At 44.7% G+C, this 6,535-nt stretch overlaps 1 protein-coding gene across 3 annotated transcripts in view; it reads left to right on the forward strand.

Annotated features, from left to right (window-relative positions):
- The first annotated feature begins 943 nt into the window (after positions 1 to 943).
- LOC308364026 (transcription factor E2-alpha-like) overlaps positions 944 to 6,535 on the forward strand; it is a 34,550-nt gene continuing 28,958 nt past the window's right edge. For all 3 annotated transcript variants that reach the window (XM_080836966.1, XM_080836967.1, XM_080836968.1), the window contains exon 1: positions 944 to 1,222. The gene's annotated coding sequence lies outside the window, so the exon portion shown is untranslated. The remainder of the gene's footprint in view (positions 1,223 to 6,535) is intronic.

A 6,535-nucleotide genomic window follows, 5' to 3' on the forward strand; every position in this document is an offset into this window, starting at 1 on the left:
TCAAGAATAAAATAAATACATTCATTTGATTTGTAGTTGTAATTGTACAGTGGTTATTATAGTGATCCAGGGTTATTGCACAGTGCCACAGTGAGTTAACTCAGTGAGTAAGTGGTTTTCTCCCAACAGTGGACAAGTGCACGCATCCGTGGCAACAGTTATCCCATTTGTTAGGGAACATGAAGTAAATCAATAAGGTAGAAAAAAAGATAGACTTGTACACTGCATTCTGCTCAGCCAGCAAAACATTTACTTTCTGTCCCATAACACGGGGACCAGGAGTAGCCTGTTCCCTGGCCTGGATTATAGGTCATGAACAGTGCCATGAAAAAAAAGAATAACGTTGGCAGAAGAAAAGTCTTCTGTTTCTATCTAGTTTATACTATTCATTGACAACACCATCAATTAAAATACTCATCTTCTTCTCTCTCTCTCTCTGGTCATCACTCCTTGAAAATATACGTGTAATTGTGCCGAACGGAGAATGTTACACAAAAAAATATCCAGCGTTTTACCGTTTCCTCCAGCTACTCCCTCAGCCTCTCGCGGAGGTGGGCTGGTTTAGGCGATCTGCTGCGTGTTATTTGGATATTCAGCCTGCCAATCAATTTTGTTCCGTTCGCAATTGGCCAGATGTCTGCGGGTTTATCATTCCATCTCGCACTGTTTCAGCACAATCGCGCCTCAGTGTATGTGGTCTTCCTCCGCGTGTGGACGTAATAGACCTCAAGGCCTTGCATAAGATTGCATCAAACGCTATGTTATGGTTCTACCCGTTTATATTAAGGATATATTTATTAGGTATTTCGCTGAACTATTACCGAATTTGAAGTCGACATCTTTTCTAGTAATTCAGTATTACAGTTGGGCGTTTGTAACCGGACACCGCACTGGCGCTAACCTCGTTTTCTGCGGAGTGATACTGGAATTCGACTGACAATGTGGAGGTGCTAAAATGTCTACTCAGAGGCTGAAATGGTTACAATTGTAGCAGCCCCAAGAACGATTTAGGGCTTCGAACAATTGTTTATTCGGCAACGTTGTTATTGTGACTGTTGCTTGGACTTTCTGCGCACACTGGAATAGCGGAAAGGTGAAGATATCGTTCGGCCAAATTTGCGGCTCTAAAACACGGGAGGGGGATTCTCCTCAACTTTATGTTTTTCTTTCGGCCGAGAACACTATCCTCTCCTGTTGGATGCAAGACTTCTGAAGAGCGAAGGTAAATATAATGTCGATGTTAATTTGCTTTACACCAAGGCTACACAGTCGGCATACTTTAGCGACAGCGTCAAAAACCCATTTTAAACAATTTAGTGAACTTTTACACCAAATACTTCCAAGTTGCACTGTGAATGTTGCTAGCTGCATAGCCTAGCTTAGCTAGTTTTTGATGAAGCGGGGTCCCAAGTTTTTGTCTTGACTAGTGCGTTCGTGGCTGCTAGCTAGTTGTAGACCGTGGGCTGTGCAGCCCGATGGGAAATGACTTCTTTGTTCAGTTTTGGCAACAATGTCAAGTTTAAAAAGTTACTTTAAGGTGGGTTGATCTGAATTAGCTCGGTCTATTTTCACGTAAATCACACACTAGGATAGGTAGAGGAGGGTTTGTTTTTCTCCATCGATAGATTTGAATTATATTGAAATGATAGTATAGCGCGTGTATCGTTAGCTTTATGTAACAGTTTGGTTCATGAAATCGTCACCTTTTTAAACCACGGGCAATTTGTCAGTATTCAACATTCTTTCCAGGAGAATGCTGCTATACTTTTGGTCGCTTTCATTTGGTTGTTTTTCAAGCAGTTAGGCTATATGATCGAGGCCCTCCATGTTTTTTTCCCCCCACATTTACCAGGACTAGCCTACTCTCTCGCCCCGTAAACGCTTCCACTAATTCCTTTGGTGGTCTATTAAATGTATGTAATATGGTCATCTCCGGCTTATCGGCGTCACCGTAATGTCTGTCACCGCGCCGGTCGGGGGTTTCGTGCTCGACGTACAAAACTTGAGGGACCCTGCGCCCTGCCTTTGTGCTCGCGCTGGCCGTCCGGTGTGGATATCATTCCGCATATCCTCTATACTCCGGGGCCAGGTTACTCAAGCGAACTTTCCAAAGGACTCGGGTGAAGGAGCACGGGGTCGCCTAGTCTACCCTCGCCGACATGCCCCGGGGAACGCTTGCGAATCTCGCCACGGCACATAATTGCGTTTTAAATCTGCCATTTAGCTAGCAAATGACTCAAACGGGAGGAATTCTCTTACATCCAATAACAAGTATTTATGTTTTTCCCAACATAGGGCCAAGGCGAGGAGTTGAGGGGGGAGGGGGTGTTGGATGAAGGGGCAGGGGTTAGATGGTGTGAGGTTGAACGGGTGGAGGTGGGGGTCGCTGCCTGACCACGACTCGGTCCATTCCTGAGAGGATGAGCAAACACAATGGTCAACCCCTCGCATAATTTCTCCTTTTTGTACTCCGATGACGTCCTTGTCCGGTTCATTGTGTTCGCCTTCCCAATCAACAGTTGAGCACACAGCGGGCCGTATCACGACGTCTGGGCAGTGTTTTGGAGATGGTGAAGGTTATCCAAGTTGTGGGGCTCCGTAATGCTCCGTATACAATTCCTCGACACGCGGGCCTCAGGGTCAGACCCACCTATGTAAAAAACATTTCTGTCGACTCTGACTACTTCTGCCGCGCAGGGCACGTGTCAAATAGGTCTAGTCTACGTTGCTGACACATACGGTTTTAACAGACCATGATTTGCACTCTTCTCCGTTATGGTTGGGGAAGCACACGTGTAAGGTTCATTCTGTAAACCTGAGTTTTAACCTGTGGGCATTTTTTCAGCATTTGGATCAAGATGTTATTTTGGGATCTGGTAGTAAACAATACAGAGACCTTAGGTTAAAGTATAGGCTACATGCATCTAAACGTCTGAATGATACAAACAAGAACACGGCTTTGACATAGGTATAGCAATTGACATAGGTAAGGCAATTAATTTCTTCAGAATACCTATTCGTTCAACAATTTTTATAGTTGCAAAAAGCCAAACTGGCAAAGAAAAAGTTCAGTTCTAAGTGTTGATGTTTTTTTGAGACACTCTAAACCTGTTGCCATCTTGGAAAGTGGGATGTTATGACTTTTATCCACACCTTTGCCAGTTTTAAATAGATATTAGGTTAATTGTAGTTTATTTTTGTGGATTCTTGTATAAGGAATACTGTTTTGTATTAAGTTTTATTACGAAGGAACTGGATCTTAGACACTTTCAATTCCACATTCTGTATTCTGTTTTCAGCGTTCCACATTCTTTCTGTGGCAATGTATGGGCTGATGCCCTACACCCCATAGACCTGCTATAGCATGCTGGAGCATATTAGGGTGTAGGACATGGTGATGACATGTTTATTAACACTGGAAGGGCAGTGTAATTACAACTCAACAAATTGTTGCCATGGTTATGATCTTGACAAAAAAATCCCTTGTCCTTCTCTGAACTTGCTCCATGCGTTCCTTGCTCTTGTCCAGCCTGCAGCTATCCGCAGGATATTAACAAGATATGCACACACACACACACACACACACACACACACGTGTGAACAAGAAAGTGTTAAACTGAGTCACCATTGCCACTGATGGTGAAGATGTGGTATTAAGGGTATTTCGGTATTTCACACCTTACACATTTTCTTCCCCAACATTTCACACGTCATGAGAATGCATGCATAAGAGGATCAGGCTTCATGTGGTTAACAAGGACATGCTGTTGTGGGAAGGCACTAGTACTTTTGCCTGCATAGAAATCTGCAGGGCAATGGGTGAACTCCAAGGGGGGTGTGTGTGTGACCTTGAAGGTATCAGTCAGGCTTTATTGGCTGACCTGTTAGCGGAGGAGATAAGAGGGTGAGTTGAAGGAGTGACCGTTTGCAGCTGAGGAAACAGAACCACTGTGAGCTGTGATCTTTGTCCAGGGCCTCAGCTCAGACCCACCTCTGGCGCAGGCCCGGCCCACATCTGGCCCAGTTCTGGCATGAGTCCAAATAGCCCCCCAGAGTCAGCTGCAGTGCGGCTCCTCTGCACTCCCCAGGCCGCTGTGTTCTCCTCTTCTGCCAGATGCCCTGCGTGAGGAGCCTAGGTGGTTGTGGTGCCCTGGTGGTGCTTCGCCATGGCATTGCTGATGCTATCAGAGCTGTCCACAAGTCTCTGGTGTGCTTTGATGTTGTTTACGAGCCGCAGCCAGGACAGGAGTGAGACACAAGTCCTCTGATGAGGGTAGATGTTAGTAGGGTGATGAGGTGGCGATGGTTGATCAGTGGTTGGTTGGAGTTGCTGATGTCATTGGCTGATGAGTGTTTGTAAGGGTTCTAGTCAAGAGTGCAGAGAGGGAAGGGGGAGGGGCGGGGTCTGTTAGGGCTTAACCACGATAGGCCGATGGCTGGGAAAACCCAGAGCCTACCCAGGAAGCCTTGAAAAAAAAGAAAAAGAAAAAAAGGTCTTCACGAGAAAAAAAAGGGAAAATTGGGGGGAAAAAAATCCTCTGATCCTTGGTACATATGGAGGGCATTGGCTCAACTTGTTCCACACTTGTTTGATTTGTGTTTGATTTGTCGGTACTAGTTTAAGAGACTCGGTCTCTTTGTTTCTCCATGAATCTGAGGATGGTTTGGTTCATTTATTTTGTTATTATGCAAAATGTAAATTCCTAGCAGTGAGTTTCATATGATTAGTTTGTCATCTGGCACAGTTTGGTGAACAACTGGAAGAACTCCCCAAAATGATTGGATATGCAGAGAGGAGATGACCTCATCTCTCTGATGCTGGATTAACATTAAAGTGAATGGACAGCCCATCCATGCCTCTTCCGGTAAAACTTTATCCATAATGAGTGCTCATAAGGTTTCCAGACTAACTGTAGTTATCCACAATGAGTGCTCATAAGGTTTCAAGACTATCTGTAGTTATCCACAATGAGTGCTCATAAGGTTTCTGTTCTTCTGCATTGGCAGGTGTAAGCACCTCAGCGCCATAAAAACAGTTAATGAATGCCTGAGCCTGTCGCCTCCTCTCCCCATTGAGTTGTGTTGTCCCGTCCCCTGGCTTATGACTGTCTATTGGCCGACCTCTTTGTGTGTCTGGTGCATTAGTTAGTTAGACCTGGTCTGGCTCCTCTCTGTGTGTCTGGTGCTTTAGTTAGTTAGCCCTGGTCTGGCTACTCTCTGTGTGTCTGGTGCTTTAGACGTCGTGCACACAAAGTCTAGTTTGTTTGCATCCGATCTGTTCATAATACCGATAGCCCTATCATACATACGAACACTCTCTATCCGCACCTTGTTTCCGCAACGATCGCAGTCCGGGGTAGAAAGTGAGTAGATTTGAATCGGTACGGGGGCTGGTGTTCGTCTGCACGGTTTCACGTAACCTGATGATGTCATTGTCCCACGTGATCTTTTCGCGATTTCCAACCACTATATATACAACTTGTTCTCCCTCAAAATCTCACTCGTGGTGGGCCTCGAATTCACTAACATTAACCCAGTCTTCTGATTTTTGACTAGCCTCCTATCTTTATCTAATTCTTCTTATTCAGACGTAACATAACTTACATGACCACAAATATAAATTGGCCAGCGATTTAATTTGCTTTTTTATTCATAAATGTATGTAAAATGGACGGAGCGAAGCATCATGGGAAATGGGATGACAGACATGTCATGTTGTACTGTTCCAAACTCTTTATTATCAATAGAAAAAATTATTCATTTTCGCATATCCTTTAGTCTAACCACTGATTTTATTAACCATCATAATGTAAGGTTGTTAATTGGAGCTTGAATGTCTTGTGTTTATCCGTTTGCTGCTTCCTTTACCTTGTGCTTTTGAGTCTCTTCTTCTAGGTTTTTCACGTTTTTTTCAGTTGTGTAAATAAAGCGCTAAAGCGCCACCCACAGGCGTGGGGTATGTGCTACAGTCGGTTCATCACAATCTGCTGCCTCCGTGTTTACGCAAATCTCTTGTTGCCAGCCTCCGTATTTACGAAATTAAAAGATTCGATTGGTGTGAAAAGTAAATCCGATTTGGAGGCCCTAGACTTCGTGTGCATAGCACCTTAGTTAGTTAGCCCTGGTCTGGCTACTCTCTGTGTGTCTGGTGCTTTAGTTAGTTAGCCCTGGTCTGGCTACTCTCTGTGTGCCTGGTGCTTTAGTTAGTTAGCCCTGGTCTGGCTACTCTCTGTGTGCCTGGTGCTTTAGTTAGTTAGCCCTGGTCTGTCTACTAGTGGTTGGAGCAGGTCAGTCAGACAAGAGACATGACAAGACTGTCAAAACGTGTTTGGAGTAATTAAAATGGAAAAAGAGATCAGTCTAGGCCCACTTGTTTTTTGTTAATGAATTAAAGTTTTATTCGGTGTGAGTGTGCGCACTGCATCGTTCTTAACCAGGTCAGTCTGGAAGCCGTTGTGTGGCTGGCCTGGATGTCAGTGCGTGAGGCGTCAGGTCTGACCTGCTTTAAGACATGCTTATGGATGAACAACTCCGC

This window comes from Sprattus sprattus (genome assembly GCF_963457725.1).
Source record: "Sprattus sprattus genome assembly, chromosome: 4".
Classification (NCBI taxonomy): Eukaryota; Metazoa; Chordata; class Actinopteri; order Clupeiformes; family Clupeidae; genus Sprattus; species Sprattus sprattus.